The sequence below is a fragment of the Lissotriton helveticus genome, chromosome 1_1 (assembly GCF_964261635.1).
Source record: "Lissotriton helveticus chromosome 1_1, aLisHel1.1, whole genome shotgun sequence".
Taxonomy (NCBI): domain Eukaryota; kingdom Metazoa; phylum Chordata; class Amphibia; order Caudata; family Salamandridae; genus Lissotriton; species Lissotriton helveticus.
Window position 1 is genome coordinate 1,871,550,390 of NC_136057.1, and position 19,325 is coordinate 1,871,569,714.

The 19,325-nt window shown below is 42.8% G+C and overlaps 1 protein-coding gene across 1 annotated transcript in view; it reads right to left on the bottom strand.

Moving 5' to 3' along the window:
* Window positions 1–19,325, bottom strand: part of COP1 (COP1 E3 ubiquitin ligase) — a 922,999-nt gene that overhangs the window by 47,877 nt on the left and 855,797 nt on the right. The window lies entirely within an intron of this gene.

Sequence of the window (19,325 nt, forward strand, 5' to 3'; positions counted from 1 at the left end):
AAAAGATAGCCAGAGAGTACCTACTTGCTCTGGATTTCCAATCGGCCCTCTCTTCATCAGTTCCCGCTATCTCAGGATCTCTACTCTTCTCACTCCTCAACAGTCGTTCTCATTAATTTTCTTGTCCTCTGCTCTTAGGTTTCACACAGCATTTCTTAAGGTTTCTTCAAGCGGATCTGCCTCAATTTGTTCAGGGCCTCAACGGAACAGTTTGTATTCCCACCCACCAACAAACCTGCAAAGAAAAGAGTGACGGGCAAGGAGGACTGAAGGGACCAACCGGTACTAGTATGCACAGCAGGCCCAGATTAAATACCATCAACCACCACTAGCAGTTTTGTGGTCATGTGTAGGTCTTGCCACGCCGACAATTTAGTGTATTGCTGAAATTCTCATTTAAGGGAAAATTAACTACATTTTCACTGATTTGCGTAACTCAATATTTTGTGTGATTATTACCCAAGGGAGAATGGCAGAAGTAGAGAATATTTCTGCGAATCAGTCTCTTGCCGGTTTTACTGTGTGACTTTTTTTTGTGCAGAGTATACCCTCCCGACAAAACTCACAAGATAATGGCACAATGTATTCTCTGTAATTTTGCAAATGTTATTCATATTTCATGGTGGTGTGGTGAGAAGGTGTCCAACTTTGCACACCCTATCTCACATGTACCACCTGAAGAACTAGTAATTGGTGGCTATCGTTACATCCTTAGGTCACAAACGTGATAATCACGCGTATGACCTCAAGGGGGTTGAAGATTAGGCCAATTTTCAGGAAAAATTAATGCAAGTTAAAGAAAGGCATGCCATCTCTCTCACAGATGCACAGGAATTCCTATAGCTCTCCTCCTACAATTCGGCTGCCGGGACGCAATACCGTGAGGGCAGTTCTAAAAAGCAAGTGCCGAGACGGGTCCCTATCAGGCTCTTTATTTTTGCCCTCACTCTCAGGGTGAGAAAAAAATGATTAACTCTGTGGCAGTACCACCCTTCATTGCCTTTGAGGTAACTTAAAAGAGACCCGTTTTAGTTATTTCACAGTCTCGGCATTTCAGAATGGAAGCGTGTTCAATACTGTATACAACGAAGCCATAGTTGATACTAATTTTATTGTATGCAACTAACAACCATTGGCAAAACCAATAGTCCTGACTTCTTGTATATTTAATGTTATTTTTTGTGTCTGGATATCTGGATGCAATGATAGAAACAGCAAAATATCAGTCAAGCAGCACACTATGCTCAACACAAGTTAAGGTGTTTTAACACCCGCCCTTAATGACATCGGCTACGGCCCTTTGAGAGACCCCAGTTTGTTCCCACTTAAAGCCCTGCGTGAGGGAACATGGCGGCTTTACACGAATGCACAATACAAACAGCCCCAGCAAGCCTCACCTTTAACGGACTATAAATCATCTCACACTACTCTCGCCTGCCTACTTGTGCACGCATTGGCAGGACTCACTCCCCCTAAGAGACTTCCCTTTCACTCCAATTAGGGCAGATCGATAGGCCTCAGCTACTGGAGTAACAATGCCGGCCATGAGCCCGGGCCGCAGCCAGTGGCCAGCACGTGCCAGGAATCAAAATGCCCTCGGAAATCAATGAAGACAGATAGACAGGAATAACAGGCTAACAGACGGAATTGGCTTAAAACTGAAATAGATAAAAATATAAGGTCAGGGCAATAAAACGAGGAGGAAGCGGCCATCAATCACTGCGGCTACCGGCGGGCCGGAGGAGGGTTGCCGCGCTGCAACAGACGGCCCGCTGCAGGGGTGCGGCGCGGAGGGGACGGGGAGAAGCTAGCGCCCCACGAGTGCGATAAAACTGACAGCTTCCAGCTTGTTAAATAGCAAAGCGCTGTACTCGGGGCTTTCTAACCTCAGCGTGAGTGACTTCTCAAAACTGGGTCAGTTTGATAAATGGATACAGAGGCGGGAAGGGGCTAATACCACTGACAGAAGGCAGAGCATGCGTGGAAAAACTAAGGTCTAACGCACCAAGACCGGGCAATAGCAGCGTCCAATGCTGTTAAAGTGGAGCAACCAGCGCACTGAAGCCACAGCATACCAGCGCAACCACGCCCACACAACAAAGGTGAGAGGCCAGCAAATTCACAGGGGGAGAGGATGGTGGGTAAAGGCCAGAGCTGCCGACTTTGGAACTGAGGAACCAGATTCGAGCCTTGGCGTCGGCTCGACATTCTGTGATTCCGGGTAAAACACGTCTCCGTGCTTAAAACATACAAAATTAATATGCCCTTGTGTAATGTAACTGGTGCTCATTTGAAGCGATGCAGTATCTCCGGGGCCATGTAAAACCGCCCCAAAAAATATGAACCAACGGTGCCATCAAAATAGCCATAAAAAGGCCAGGGATGTAAATAATGGGAAAAGGTAATGTAAACATATGATAAAGACTATTTCAAATTAAAACCAGGTTATTTGTTGAACACTCACGTTTCAATTTATTACACTAGATGATATCACGTCCTTGGTTATGTTAAAAAAATGTAAACATGAGCTTTTACCCACCCTCAATGTCCCGACAACAAAGCTACGAGTGACCCAAGAGACTGCAGTTTGTCATGTGCACTGTGCATATATCCAATTCTGTAATTCTATGTGGAGAAAAATTGATTATGAAATCATAATTAAGTAAGGTATGACACATTCTCAACTGAGATCTTTCAATGTGCTGTGCTATATGATAAATAATCAAAATAAGGCACAGTTAATTAAAGCAATTTGTCTAGAATCACACAATTTGGTTAAGAGGTAAAGCAGGGATCTAAATCCTGGTGTCTTCGTTGAACTTTGCACAATTCAGCTTCTAGATGAATATCCCAGTCTCTCTCCCTTTTATCACCAAAGGACAATGCTTTGAGTTCACTTATTTCATGACCTAAATTAATGCACTATTTTCACTAAATACAAGTTTGACACGTTTATTTCAAGCTAACACAATAGAAGCAGATCTCTTTCTTAAAAACGTACAAAGTACAAGAGTGACTATTTTATTGATAAACAAAGGTGGATTGGGCTTCCCAGGCTTCAGTGAAACATGCATGAATTGCAGATCAGCCTGTCAGACACACTGCAGAAAATAACATTATAAAATTCATATTCTCAGCTGTCCTGCGTCTAGTGGTTTTAGGAAGGGAAAATGGTAGAGCTTGGGATGGCTCAGCTCTATTTCAGCTCGTAAGTCCCCATTGGACGATGCCAAGCCAGAGCCAGCCATTTGGACCATGCTAGGCTAGAACTTTGCCCAACTGTACTTTAACACTTCTTTCTAGGTCCATGATAAATGTAGGGATTGTCATCTATTTGTGCAACATCCATCCTTCCCCTTAAACCATTACCACCTCTTTGTATCTACCCAAAACTGCTGCCTGGTGTATCATCATATAATAGTCTCACTATGTAAAGCATTTGAGCCTTAACACACTTGTTGGTAAAAAACACATACATAAATATTAGGCCCAGCCTAAACTGCAGTCTGCAGTGACTGTTTCTATTTCCATACTGTGATCTACGTCACACTACTATTCAGTTGCATAGTTAGGGAGACAATAACCTACAGCTGAGTAGTTTAAGAAATTGGATTATTATTTGGGGTGGGCATCTGCCCACCTTAAGGAATAATTTTTGCTCTTCTCAGGATGAACTCTTAAAGTCACAATTATTGAACTGAGCTCAGCCTGTGGTAGCTAAGGCACAGAGGAGACAGGCTTTACTTAGAGCAATGTATAAAGTATTTATGCAGTACCAAAACAATAATAAAGTCATAATGCAAACATTTTAAATCCTAAATTGAATAAGAAAAGAGAGTACATTTTTAAAGCAAAATAACATTATTCAATAAGAGGAAAGGAATATATGAATTATTAAAGTTTTAAAACAGTATCACGCAAGGTCTGTTGCCCCATCTATGCTTTCATGTAATTCTCGCAGCGCCATGTACTTTCACCTGGAACCCTTAATGACAATGCGAATGTACCTGTTTTGTAAAAATAATAATAAAAAATACCTTGAAATAAAAAAAAAAAAATAGAGCCCAGAAAATGTAAAGCGCCATTGACAGCAATGGTCGTGGCAGACAAGGACCAAGGTGCAATTTCAGGCTGACTGCGATGGAGGCCAGGTCGGATAGATCAAGTGGATTTGTCCTGGTGAAAGTATGGAAGTCATAAAGTTTGAAAAAGTTCCCAACTCCCACTGGTCTGGAGTATGGAAGTCAGAAAGATCGAAAACATTTCTAAATTCCACTGGTCCCGAGAAGAGTTTCCAAAAGTTTTCAATTTTTTTTTCTCTTACCCAAAATACCACAGGAATACACTTCTAAAGCCCCCTTAGGGAAGGCACTTAGAGACTCACAGGGTATCAAGCCAATGCCAACTGCAGGGTGCCGTTCAAGTACCACTGTTCATCTGGGTATTTCCATGAAAAGGCTTCTTTCAGCGTGTTGTCTCCTTGTAGCCTTACAGGAGGTCAGCTAACTGACCCTTGGAGTCAACATCATTGTCCTGGGTACGAGAGAGATGTGGTCTAGTTCTTCAGGGGTTTTTCTCTAGCCACATAGAGCAGGTCCAGTCCTCTTCTGATCTTCCACACGTCCAGAAAGTGTTTTGAAGAGGGTGCCACATTTATGCCTGGCACCAGCTAGTGGGTAGGTGTGACTTCTGGGCACTCCCTATCCAGTATGGTAAAAGTTCCCAGGGCCAATCCTAACCACTTTTTCAGGAGGCCCTGTTTGCTTTACTGCAAACAGGCCCAAAATGCCATCTGTTCAGGTGTTTTCAAGATGGCAGCAATCTTCAGTCAAACTAAATTTGGGCCCTGAGGGCGGTGAAGTTTCATAGGGAAATCATCAGTGTCTTCCCTCATCGAACACTAAAATGCATTTTGAAGCAGGCACTGTACTCACAATAAACACAGGAGTCTGATAGGACAAATGCAAGGTTTTTCAGCAACCAGGCAAGGGATAGACAATAATTATCTTGGTATTCTGATCCCTTCCAAGTATTAAATGTGGCTCAACAAATAATTTCAAGCAAGATTTGACAGTGTGGTGTCACAGGAGGCACACAGCCCCCACTCTAAATAGTCTGTGGAGTTCAGAGGAGTCATCTCTGCCCATTTAGGTCAGCTTATTTTTTGCTCCTGGAGGGCATTTCACACGTCATCCACACATTACTCGGGCCAAGTACAAGCTGGGGAGAAGCTGGAAAGCTCATGTAAATGAGCTTCCAGGACCTTGAGGTAGGGAAAGGGGACTTTTTAAAAGTTACTTTCCCTAAATATGTATTAAAAATCATACTTCACAATTCAAGTGAATTTTTAATAACTATTAAAAATAGCTGTATAATAATGTTTTTAGCTGGTCCCATTCCAGAGCTATAGTATTAGTATTTTAATCAATAGTCTAATTTCTAATGGTTAATTCATCCTCTGGTTAGGTTAGAATATAAATATTACCCACCAGGCCTAGACACTACAATCCTAAAATCCCTGTTCATGCAGGCAAAAACCATGAAGCACCACCAGTGCTTAATTTGAGATGGAGGTTTCCGGTGTTTGACATCTGCACTTAATTGTCAACACTGCATCTATGACAGTCTGCCAAACGGTGGCGATGTTGTCAAATTTATAGATACGCATAACAGTTATTTATTAACTAGCTTTACCCGGCCACGTGTTGCTGTGGCTCAGTCTGGTTAAATGGAAGAGAAAGATAAGAGTAAGCGCACGTTTCGAATAGGTTTAATTTTACAATGACTGTGGGTATACAATATGTTTTTGTGACTATTGTCTCTATGCGTCCCTTGTAGTTGTTGCGCAGCAAGTAAATCAATAGGGTCTGTTCGGCCTTTAGATTAAAAACATGAGCGTATTGTACACGCACGTATTCTAATCCGATGTTGTGTATATATAAACATGCGCTAATGATGCAAAGTGAACCATCATCTCTCCCCTCCCTCCACCCACTTCCCGGTCTGCCATCCTGACCCCAACTGTCCATCCTAATATATGTAGACTATTGTCGCTATGCGTCCTTTCTTAATGTTGCAAAGTGAACCAACTCCACCCCCTCCCTCCACCCACTTCCTGATCTGCCATTCTGACACCAACTGTCCATCCTAATATATGTAGACTATTGTCTCAATGCATCCCTTGTAGTTGAGTTGTTGTGCAGCATCTCTATGTGTCCTTTCTTAATGTTGCAAAGTGAACCAACTCCTCCCCCCTCCCACCACCCACTTCCCGGTCTGCCATCCTGACACCAACTGTCCATCCTAATATATGTAGACTGTTGTCTCTATGCGTTCCTTGTAGTTGTTGCGCAGCATCTCTATGCGTCCTTTCTTAATGTCGCAAAGTGAACCAACTCCTCCCCCATCCCTCCACCCACTTCCCGGTCTGCCATATTGACACCAACTGTCCATCCTAATATATTCCATCCTAAGATATGTGAATTATTGTCTCTATGCGTCCCTTGTAGTTTTTACGCAGCAACCAAATCAATAGGGTCTGTTCGGCCTTTCGATTAAAAACACGAGTGTATTGGACACGCGCGTTTTCGAATCCAATGTTGTGTATATATAAACACGTGCTTAATCTAATCCAACGTTGTCAAAATTTCAAAGCAAATCGGTGAAGAAATTTCAGATATTTAAGATTTTCAACAAACGAACATTGACATTTTTATGTGTCTGTTCGGGCTTTCGATTAAAAACACGCGTGTATTCGACACACACGTATTGGAATCCAACGTTGTGTATATAAAAACACGCGCGTATTCGAATCCAACGCTGTGTCAAAATTTAAAAGCAATTGGTGAAGAACTTTTGGAGATTTGCGATTTTGAACAAACGAACATTTACATTGTTATTTATATAGATTAAATATACGTAAATAATGACTAACAACAGACGTCCAAGCCATTGTTACAGCTTTGGGGCCTGGAATAGTCTGAAATGTTATACTTGTAGGTGTGCGATTGTTAGTAGTTGTGTTAGTAATGACAAAGGTGACGTGACAAATAAAAGGGTTTTTCCCATGTTACCTGGGCTACAATGTACAGAAATACAAAAACAGTGTATAGTGGAGATCAATTGTAACCTATATTAGTAATTCACAATTGTCATTGAAAACCTGATTTAATCAAGCATGATTTGTTAACGGATGCCAACCAATAAATATAGCTACAGTTCGTCAATCTCTAAATATACACATATATGTAGATGCTGTCTCCTAAACACAAATATTGATACAAAAAAACGAATATCAAACAAACAAATATAGGAAAGTATATACAATGTTAGTCTGTTTCTTGTCTCTCAAAGGTATTCAGCAAGAAATGTGCTTATGTCGTAATTTAATTCCATAATCCTCACCGAAACAAGGAATGAAAGTCAACTTTCATAATGTAGGAGCCTTTTTAAATGGACTTTTGTGTCAATTTAGTTGAGTTACACACGACACAGACAGAACGCCTAAATCTTCCTGCATTCAATGCCACTGCCAGGCCCCTCGGTCCAAAGATGGGTGGCAAGGAAAGGCAGGTGTGTGGGGGAGAGAAGGAAAGGTGAGAGCAGGGGCTACAAAGTGCGAGAACGAAGCAGACATGCGAGAGAAGGAGAGGGTGGGAGGAAAGATGGCTTTGTTGTTATAGCTATTTTATCATATAAAAGCACAGTAAATGGTTTAAGATGTGCAAGTTACTTTCTCCACTGGCAAATGCATTGCAAGTAGAAAGACTACCTTAGAACCAAGATCCTGGAAATCACAACTATGAAGAGCCTCAAATGTAGAACCCATTAACTGAGCCAACACCAGAATCAAATCCTATTGCACAGGCATATTATGAGCTAGCGGGTATCATCTATTTATCCGTCCCTTCAAAAAGCGAGAGACCACAGGGATCTCAGAGAAAGAATGAGGTTTTATTTAAAGTCTCCTCATATAAATAGATAATGCCACCAGGCAACCTCTCAAAGAAGAAACTTAAACTTCGAACTTGGGTAGATGCAATAAACAGATAAAGTTAACTGACTCAAACGCTTGAGGGCCTAATCTACCTTCTCAACAAAGTGGCGGGTGCCATTGAAGGACATATTCATAAGGAATGCCAAGACATCCCCTGAAAAGAAAAGTGACCTCAGCCAAGCATGTTGATAAAGTGCTACAGATGAAACAACCGCTCTAACTAGCGAGTTGGTCATGTCCAGTCCACAGCATATTGCGAACTGTGCTGCACCCCTATCATCTTTAGTAGCCTGGGACAGGATGGCTTGGGCCTCCTCCAAGACCATGGGCAATACTTAGTCTAAAACTGTGTGGGAAGACAGACTAGAGAGGCATACAGAGTTCACTGAGCTAGGGTATGTGAAAGGGTTAACATTGGATCGGTAAGCCTGGAGTGGAGTGCTGGGTGAGGTAAGCTGGATCTCCAGGACCAGGGCGATGATAACAGGCAATCGTCCAGGGCACAGGAGCAGGCCCTGAGCAGGATGTCAGTGAGGGCTTCATTAAAGGGGAGAAGTGGTTTTGTGGGGGCTATTCCGGGTTGAAGCACCTCTGTCAAAACATTAATTTTGACTGCAACAGAGGGCAGCATGAGGTCCAGAACCTCAGCAATCCTACTCACCACCATGGCAAATGAAGCTCCTTCATCTGTAGCCACCCTAGGAGGAGAGATTAGGTTGGTGTCCCGAGTGGTGTCTAGTTATCCCCGGACAAGGACTCTTTGGAGGGGGGGTGGGGTGTTTGGGGGGTCAGGATAACCATAAGGATCCTCAGATCTTCCCAAATGCATTCCCCACAGGGTCTGTCAGTAAAGAGAGGCACTGCCTCTCCCTCCTCCGCTGCGCTACGTGCTGATCTCTGTCATATGTTTGCTTCTCCCCCACTCCCTCCACATTGCCTTTCACCTGCATGGTTTCTCCAAGCCAGCTCTACGGTGCAATCTTTTGTTTGATGCCCCCACCTACGACCCTGTTTGAATTCAGCCCCAATATTGCTGGTGCATAGATGTTTCCCTCCAACCTGCTTTAAAAAAAAAAGAAACCATTTTCGCATTTTTAATTCTTTTCTAGTTACTGATGCAACTTGGATCGGTAACTAATCACAACGAAAGAGGCAATCAAAAGTTGTATTTTTTAAATTTATTTTTTAGCCATGCAGTACTGCATCTGAAATGCTGTTTCGCATGGCTAAAACCATTGGCAAAGCCAATGCCTATTTCCTGTAGCATTTTGATGGCAAAATACCAGACTGCTGTGCAACAAAGAATGTTTTCGGTGTTGCTGCAAAGAGAATGATCCAACTTTCTTGACTTCTTGATTTTCCCACCTTTGAAAATGACACCATCTAACGGCATGTCAAGAAGTCTGGATACCACACAAGGCAAAAATAACCATGTACACTTTCTCATGGCAGAACAAGTCAGCACTGATTTGGCTATCTATTCCTATGAGCCAAGTAAATAAATGATTAATATGCTTCCGTAGCTAAAACTAACACACACCTCAACCTGCCCATCAAGTAGCAGCTCAAATTGCTTTCAGCACATGCCGCCTCAATGAGTAGTGGTACCTAGCCAGACCAACTACCGCATTAATCAGTTGGCAAGTAGAAAATATTTCGCCTTACCATAGCAGTCACAATGCTCACCACTAAAGAATTTGCCAGTGGAATTGGGAACGTTGGTCCTACGAAGGGTGATGCCAATTTATCTGTAAATATCGGCATGTAAATTCCTGCCACCAAAGTAGGATTTCCTTAGATATCAGCAACCGGATTTTAAAAAGCCTCTGTAAATGATAATAAAAAAGAGCTATTCATCCTTTCAGCCCCTGAGCAAGATTGTCTGTGACCTTGTCCCACATCTCAATTTCTGCAGTTTCCAGAGGCACCGCCTCCAGTAAATTAGAAGCATTCTTCAAAGCAGATACAAATAATGAACATTCACCAGTAGAAGAAGTGGGGCAATTATGGAGAGTCTCTGTGAATAGTCCAGAATGTTTTTTCACGGACAATCCTGCTAGCAGGCTCCTGCAGTGTCCTGGTTGTGCGATAACGGTTGAAGCCTATTCCTAAGCCTTCTTTCTTTTCTCCCCCTCAACACGTCTAGCCTTCAAGATCGTCCTCAAAAGACACTTTGAGACTTCAATTGCCAAAAATCGTGACTATGGTGACCATTTTCTACCTTCCCTTTATTCAAACTCCAAGGATTTTAGTTCATTCTAAGCAAAAACAACAACTCAAATGGCAAATTAAACTTGGAACACGAATAGAAGCAATGCACTGCTGCCTACATGTAGAGCCTGGACTCCTGAGGTGCGGAAAGGTAAGCGTCTGTAATGAAAAAAATTGTTAAACAGTGACTTGGTAGTGCTATTTATGCCCCAGGAGAGTGGTTCTTAACCTTTTGACTTCTGTGGGTCACCACTTATCCATTGTTGGATTTAGGGGCCCTCTACTGAGCCATTATTGGAATTCGGGGACCCAAGCCTATGCCATTTCGATAATTTAAACTGTAAAACAAAACACAAAAATACATAAATACGCTTTCATCAAACAAATACAGAAATGATGAAATATTTTATTTAATTCACAAACAAAAAAAAATCAAAATTTTAAAGGAAAGGTTGGAGCTTTTCTAAACTCAATTGAAGCCACCAATCGTCCATACTATATTTTGTTTGATGCACTTGCACTGCTGCCACAAATCAATCTGAGGATACCAATTTAATTTTTAGCCTCCAATTTCAAATTCCTACCCATCTATAGAACGTTTAAAAGTTTTCGATTTTATATTTACATTTTGCTTCTTTCTCTATATACACTTTATTATCTGTTAATATTTAATTTTCTAAGCAGTCGCAAACCCCCTGAGTAGGCGTTGTAGGCCTCCACGGGTCCCCAGACCACGGGTAAAGAACCACTGCTGTGAGGTGTCACTGCTACTCCGAATCCTGCAGTACACTAGTATATTGGTTCTTAACGTTTTCACTGCTGTGGACTCCCCACTAAATCACTACGGGAATACAAGGACCCACCACCTAAGCAATTTCTACAGATTTGAACCTCAAAAAATACTCTTTTCCCAAATAGTTTTCGTGTCTAAAAGACGCAGTGATATGTTAGATTCTTTCTTATCACTTTGTCTTTTATTCTCCTAATGCATGTACTCTTTTTGTCAGCGCCTATCAGTACTTGAAAAGAGGCTACCAACTGTCCACACTAAATTCTGTTTGCTGTGCTTTTGCTGCTCTCATGAATGAAGCTAAGGGTATCAACTTGGTTTTTAGCCCCAATTTCAAATTCCTTCACATTTACAGTGTGTTGTAAAATTCGACAATTTGCTTTTTATGTACACTTCATTAATTTGCTAATATTTTTTAAATTTTTGAACAGGTGCGGACCTTAGGTTAAGAACCAATGCCTAGGACATATATTGTGGTTCCTGAAACCATGAAAAATGTTTCCATAATAAGTGTCTGTTTTTTTTTTCAAAGATAAAGAATTTACAGAGGGAGCAGTATCAATTATTACAACCAGAGCACTGCACAAATTGTATGACATAACCTTTGAACATATGCAGACTCTAATGAATTCTGCAGCAGAATTCTTAATCAGTCTGCACAGCAGAATCACCCCATCAATATATTAGCGCATGTCGTCAAGGCAATTAATGAAATGTGCTTGCTTTCAGCAAATTGTTCTGTATCGTGCCTTAAATTAACAAAAAGCACATTTAAATAAATATGCAAACATTTTAAAGCCACCAGCGGTCAGCCATTAGGAACTAGCTGTTTAGATACAACAAAAAGAGGATCACTCTTTTGGGTGAACCGTCCAGTGTGAATGGTGACAGTAAAGCCTATTTGTCTTCTAAATAAATTATATGGGCAGTAATCGCTTGAACAATCTTGAGGTGTCAGTGTATGCACTCAGGCGGCTACTGGGGCTCAGCAAGAGCCGTGTGTACTCAATGCATCTACAATGGGACCGCTTCACTGAAAATATGCCAAGTGGCATTTGCACTGCTCGAAACGGGTTTGCGTGGACAACTGTAATATGGTTCAACACTCAAAACATACTCTACCACACTCAAAACATGCTCTATGTGAAGACAAGAAGGAGCACACACAAAAAACAAAACCAATAGGTCAACCAGTAAAACATCAGCCTACGATTGCCAACATTTTGAGGAAATATTTTAAAAAGAAGAAATTGCTAAAAAAAGAAAAAGAAAAAAAGAAACAACAACGCATGCACTGATGTCCATTACCAGCCTTGGTGAGCCCAAGGACAGTGTCCTCTCCTGCCAGAGGTGTAATGGGTACCAGAGATCACGTGGCAACAGTAAGCACTTCTGCACCGTGTTGCCAAGAGCACACATTTGAATGTCAAATCTTTCGGAATGATATCCTTCGCCTCCATAACATTGTCCATAGATCACTGTGACGTGCCTTCATTTTCTGTCATCTCAATTTTCAGTAGGAAGATCTGGGAATCTTGTCTGAATTTCAGTCTCATGACGTATTTAGATAGAAAAGGAATCCAAAGTAGGAATGAATGCTGGATTAGTAAGGTAACTCGTCCTTCTGAATCAGAGTTTGGTGCTAGAAAATAAAGCATTTGCAGGCAGACCATCTGTCTTTTTGTTGAATGTCTTTTCAGAGGTCACATCAACAAGCAAGCTAGCCTGGCTGATGATGGGTGATGCCCCGAAACCGTCTCCAGGATGCTTGTTTCCGGTCCAGGGAGGACTTGGCTTAGCTGTTCGGGCTGGACTGCTCCCAGATTGATCTGCATATGGCTGGGTCCAAACTGGGGTGGCGTGGTGAGCAAAAGAACGATGCATTAAACCCAGCTCTGTGACTGGGAGTGAATGTTTGCACTGTTCAGCATTCTGTCCATCATATGTTCCTTTTGCTTACATCAACATTAAAAGTCTCTTGAAAGATTGATTTCCAATTAACTAATCCTGGGATTGGCACACAATTTTATAACGGATCTTCAGACCATCAACAACACTGTAAAAATGATGATCCTCACTCTGCAGATCCTCATCGCAGGCAGCTTCCCAGGCCTTCAGCTGTACATCCCACTCCTTCAGGATCACTCTGCCATCCTGAAACACACTCTGCTCATCTTCCTCTAAGATCTGCCCTCACAACCATGCTTTCGTCACCCTATATTACGGTTGGCTTCAGTCTGGGTACCACCCAATATGATTGGCACACAATCACAAGAAATGTTTAATCATAATACATGAATGCACATCCTTAGCCATGTTCTGCAGGCACCCTGACTGGCATGTGCTGCACAGCATTCAGCCACAATGTACGTGCTAACCCAGTTCTGAACACCTTCAGCCCTGCACTGTACACTCATCATCTGCATTCACTTTGCAAACGTTTGTCACCTTTGGCCACCACCTGCACGATAATGTTCACGCACTGCATACCCTTGCCCATACTTTGCATGCCCTTAGGCAAGTTCTGCACGATCTAAGCCAGGTCACATTTTCAAATCTTGAACATTTTCTTAATTTATTACTTTCAAATGTTTCCCCTTTCTCAGTCTTCTTCTTGCATACTGTATTATATTGTATTATACCATTTAGATGGTGCTTCATTCTCCTGATGAGGCAACAAAGTTCTCTGATTTGCACAACCTTTTGGTGTGCATGGTTTGAAATAGCATTGACTGTGGTTTTGCCTATTTGGGAGATGCTCGGCAGGGAGAATGAAGTTTGGTGACATGTTCTAAACAAGATGTGTCAACATCTGTGCGTAAGAATGACATATTCTACAGGGTGTGAGAATAGATGTAGCTGCATATGTGGATACTATCTTTTAGAGGTGGTCTTTAGCATGAAGTAGAGACCCCTTTATATGTGGTGATCTGGGACCACCATTTGAAATTCCAAATGGAGTCTACCACAAGCCACAGAAGTTCAATGCCTGCAGGACTGTTAAAAACACAAAAAAATACTAAACAGAGTCCACCCAGGAGCGAGAAGCCTAGTCCCTGAAGAACCGCTAATCAACGAGAAAATGCAATCTGCGTTGTCTAGCATAAGATATAGAGGTTCAAATCCTAAAGCACTGCTAAGGAATGAGATGTAATGAACGGTGGCTGTCCCGTGCAACAGGAGGCCAGCCTCTGCAAGTACGGTTAAGAAACCAGACGCTAGATGATGTAGGATCATTGAAGAGTGATAAGGGGACAACCATTGAAGCACTGTTAAAAGGGGACTGCAATGAAAAGAAAGAAAACAATTCTCTTTTTGAGTGCTGCACCGCTAACAATCACCAACAATATACCTTCCAGAAGGCCAGTTAGTTTAATGGTGTCTGCTTAGTTTTGGAGTAATTTGTAACATCATTCAATGGATGACGGCTTTAAAAAAAGATAAGGGAACAGGCTGGGGTCCACCGAGGAGCATGGAGCCAAATAGCTGGAGACACTGAAGGAACCGTTAAATATATTAAATAGAATCAATGGGAGGGTTACCCCCAACAGCGGTACTAATAAGCCACAAAGGAAAATTTAGTGCAGTACCTATATGTGGAATCCACATGGGAGTGAATAGGGTGCAGCACACTGAGAAAAATAGATCCCCAAGTGCATGGTCTATGGGTCCATCTAGTAATGGCAGTCATGCGGTCATGCAGCCAAAGAGTATGTGTGTATCAAGAGATGGCAGTTTGTACATCAAAGAAGCATCTCTAGGCTTGTACTCGATTAAGCCTTGTGAGGAAGGATGTTTGTGAATCTCAGTACATGGAATGGGTGGGAGAATCATATCTGTGAAGGAAAAGAAGCAGGGTTAAGCGTCTTGGTTTATCGAGAAATGAGAAGTTGATAGCTGGAGTTCTGAAACAAGCATTTGCAATGCAATAGGTCTCGCATTATGAAAGTTTGAGCTATTGGTCTTGTAAATGACAATTTTTTTATTTATGTGTTGATTTTGAAAATAGCTAAATTATTAGCTTTGTCATTTTCAATGCCAATAGTTATAACTTTCGCACATGTGACGACTATAGCATTTGTAATGCAACATGTTTTGTATTTACGTGACTTAGATGTATTGATATTACAAATAGCAACGGCTTTTAATTTTTTAAAATAATTAATACTTAAATAAAAGTGATTGTAATTTATATTGGCAATAGCTTAAACTTTTGTAAATAACGTTTGTGAAGATTATGTTCAGTGTATTTTATTGTGATGAAAATCCAAGAACAGAAGTGAAATAACATCTTTTTGTGACATTTGTAATAAAGCTTAAAACATTGAGAGAACATAATTGAACCAGTTGTTGTTGAATGGTTGCACAGATTGATGCTGTGGTGGTGGTGCTGCTGAGTTTTCTCTGAATCTGCACTCTGAATCTGCACCCACAATCTGCACCCACAATCTGCACCCACAATCTGCACTCTGAATCTGCACTCTGAATCTGCACTCTGAATCTGCACTCTGAATCTGCACCCACAATCTGCACCCACAATCTGCACCCACAATCTGCACCCACAATCTGCACCCACAATCTGCACCCACAATCTGCACTAACAATCTGCACTAACAATCTGCACCCACAACCTGCACTCACAATCATTGGCATTGCCAATAGGTCTCGCTTGTGGGACCTTATAAGTATTTAGTTTTGCAGCACAATATGATGAGTGGGGTTGCGTGTGTGAGTGGCATTGCGTGTGTGAGTGGCGTTGCGTGTGTGAGTGGCGTTGCGTGTGTGAGTGGCGTTGCGTGTGTGAGTGGCGTTGCGTGGGTGAGTGGCGTTGCGTGGGTGAGTGGCGTTGCGTGGGTGAGTGGCGTTGCGTGGGTGAGTGGGGTTGCGTGGGTGAGTGGGGTTGCGTGGATGAGTGGGGTTGCGTGGATGAGTGGGGTTGCGTGGATGAGTTGCGTGTGTGAGTGGCGTTGCGTGTGTGAGTGGCGTTGCGTGTGTGAGTGGCGTTGCGTGTGTGAGTGGGGTTGCGTGTGTGAGTGGGGTTGCGTGTGTGAGTGGGGTTGCGTGGGTGAGTGGGGTTGCGTGGGTGAGTGGGGTTGCGTGGGTGAGTGGGGTTGCGTGGGTGAGTGGGGTTGCGTGGGTGAGTTGCGTTGCGTGGGTGAGTGGCGTTGCGTGTGTGAGTGGGGTTGCGTGTGTGAGAGGCGTTGCGTGGGTGAGTGGCGTTGCGTGGGTGAGTGGCGTTGCGTGTGTGAGTGGCGTTGTGTGTGTGAGTGGCGTTGCGTGTGTGAGTGGCGTTGCGTGTGTGAGTGGCGTTGCGTGTGTGAGTGGCGTTGCGTGTGTGAGTGGCGTTGCGTGTGTGAGTGGCGTTGCGTGTGTGAGTGGCGTTGCGTGTGTGAGTGGCGTTGCGTGTGTGAGTGGCGTTGCGTGTGTGAGTGGCGTTGCGTGTGTGAGTGGCGTTGCGTGTGTGAGTGGGGTTGCGTCGATGAGTGGGGTTGCGTCGATGAGTGGGGTTGCGTGGATGAGTTGCGTTGCGTGTGTGAGTGGCGTTGCTGTGTGTGAATTGCTGGTTGGGGGAGTGGGGGGGGTGGGCGGGGGAGCAGCAGGAAGATGCGAGTGGAGCGCGCGCTGGAGAGGGAGGGGGTGGGAGGACTAGGCAGCGGGAGAGAGGGAGAAAGGAGCGCGAGGGAGGCGTTTTTAGATACATGAAGCCAAAATTACAAGTGAGCATGTTACAAAAGCAAACGTTACGTTACATGAGACAATAGTGACAGTTGTGCAAGTATCAAGAGCAACAAAATACAAGAGGTAGCAAACGATATGCAATAGCATATCTGAGGGAACACGGCCTGGGGGAAGCTGGCTGGGGAGGGGGAGGAGAAATGAAAGGAAGGCTGTGTTTGCGGGGAGAGAGAGGGGAGGTGCTGGTGTGGGAGGGGGGAGGTGCTGGTGTGGGAGGAGTGCTGCTACGGCAAGGCTGTGTTTGCGGGGAGAGAGAGGGGAGGTGCTGGTGTGGGAGGGGGGAGTTGCTGGTGTGGGAGGAGTGCTGCTAGGGGAGGAGAAGCCCTGGCCGTGAATGCTCGTGCATGTTCACGTGAACTGCAAGAAAACGCCGGGCTGAAACCCCTTAGTTTGAAGAGGATTTTGCCGACATGAATTCGATCCTATCCATTCCTGCGGAATGGGACAGGCTCAACCTAAAAAGACACCATGGGCCCACACGACATGCATCTGGGCATGAAAACCAATAAGGCAAAGAAGAGTTGCAGGGGCAAATAGCGCAAGAAGCTCACAAGGAGCAAACATTTGCATTTCCACTATGTGGCTCATTGTTCCTGCCTGTAGTGAAGTGGCCAACTGTAATCTACACAATCGGACAGCAGTGCAGAGAGACTGGTTAGAAGTACACACCTTGAGATGCTCTGACCATGCATCATCTCCAATTCCTTTCCCTGGGAACAAATGAGAAAAGCATTTAACTTGTTATGTTAAAAATTCTTGTAAAGCGCTCGTACACCGATTGGTTTCTTGGCGCTGAACTTAAGGTTTTGCTGGAACCTCATGTATTTAGTTGTCAACTTGTCAGGCAACCAGCAGTGGCAGAGCATGGAGATTGCCCATAAATTGTGATGCTAGCCACACACTACTAACTAAAGTGAAATCCAACTAGAAAAAAAATGGATATCAGAGAAGGCTCATTTCACTAGCTCTCTTCAGAGAAGTAATACAAGGGTAGATACGTTTTAAAACAAGTTAATTCGCTCCAAAGATGACTGTCAGGATTTAAAAAAAGAAAATACAGACTGGAAGCAGCACTGGAAAGAGCATTTAAAAACATAAAAAAATATGCAAATCTCCAAAATCCTTTTACACTTTATGGCACTCCAAATATCAGTTTTACAGGCTACAGAAAGGAGAGGCTTGGTCCAGCTAAGGAGTATGAAGGTAGGGGAACTGGAATATAATTAAAAAAAAGAAAAGACCTTCATACCATAAATCACTATAATTAAAATTAGACATGCGGCCCTTTTTCATAATGTCTATTGAATTTATTACACATTCATTACATTTTTCCAAAATCTTAGTTTTTTTTCAAATGCTTCCAGAACATAATTTCATTGCACCATTAGTAAAAAAAAAATAACAAAGAAGAGAACGATTCTGAACATCTATTCTGAGCTCAACCAGTGCCTAATCAATACCAGCAAAAGACATTAAAAATGCCTAATCAATAAAAACTCTGGTTCCAGCTTTCAAACCCTAGTTATCAAAACGCATCCATGAACATTTTTTTTAATAGATCGAGTTCCTTACAAGGGTGCTAATAGGCGTCCAATAGTAGGGTTCAGTCCATTTTTTAAAGGGCACCCAAGTACTCCTATGCCATGCCAACGTGTCTCGATCTCCTCGGGGGGCTTTATTCAATTAGATCTTCCTCACGTCCATCCACTTATACTAAGCAGGTGCATTGATAACAATGTTGGGCATTCCTGTATTAATAACATTGTACAGTACTTGTTTGAAAAAACCAAACAATTAAATCTTCACCTCCCACCATTTTCGGGTGCATATAAAAACATACCTACATACAGGAAAAAGCTGAGGAACATAAAAAATGCTTCTAAAAAGATTTTATTTTTTGGAAGCTAAAAAACGGAAAAAGGAGAAATATCAGTGCCTCAATCAATACTGGTAAATAGTTTGATTTCTATTAAGAGTAACTAGCCAAACTGTACCTTATATTTCAGTTCGCTTTAGTAGAGACGTTCGGCACATTCTTGCTAGAGTCCTCAACAAAGTACCTGCTTAACGAGTCGCGTTGTCGATCTGTCGCCCGCTTTCACTATGGCCAGTAAGGGAGAGGGGGATCACTTCATTTCTCCCACAATGCCCGCTTAGCATTCAGACAGCCAGCAGTAGTAGTCACTCGGGCCAGCATGCAGGTGCATTTTTCAGTCCACTCATGACAGATCCATTTTTCAGAGAGTTCATCTTATTCAGACTCAATGAGTGATTCAGCCACACAACAAAGCTACTTCAATCCTCAGGGGAGAGGGTTTTTTATGAAGAGGCACAAGGAGGGGAAAAGGAAAAAGGTGGCAAACACAAGGCATAGGATAAATACCCGACAATTGACATACCGATGGGTAATAGAAAATTAACACCCAGAACAGCCAGAACTGTTGGATTTCTTTGTTCGCAATGCCGTAATAGCCCAGGACAGAACTTTCGACTTCAAGGAACTGTTTTTAAAGTAAATCTTTGCTTTATGAGTATTTTGAATAACTGTATATTCGATTCTTATAGTTTTGGTCTTGTTTTACACAGATAAAC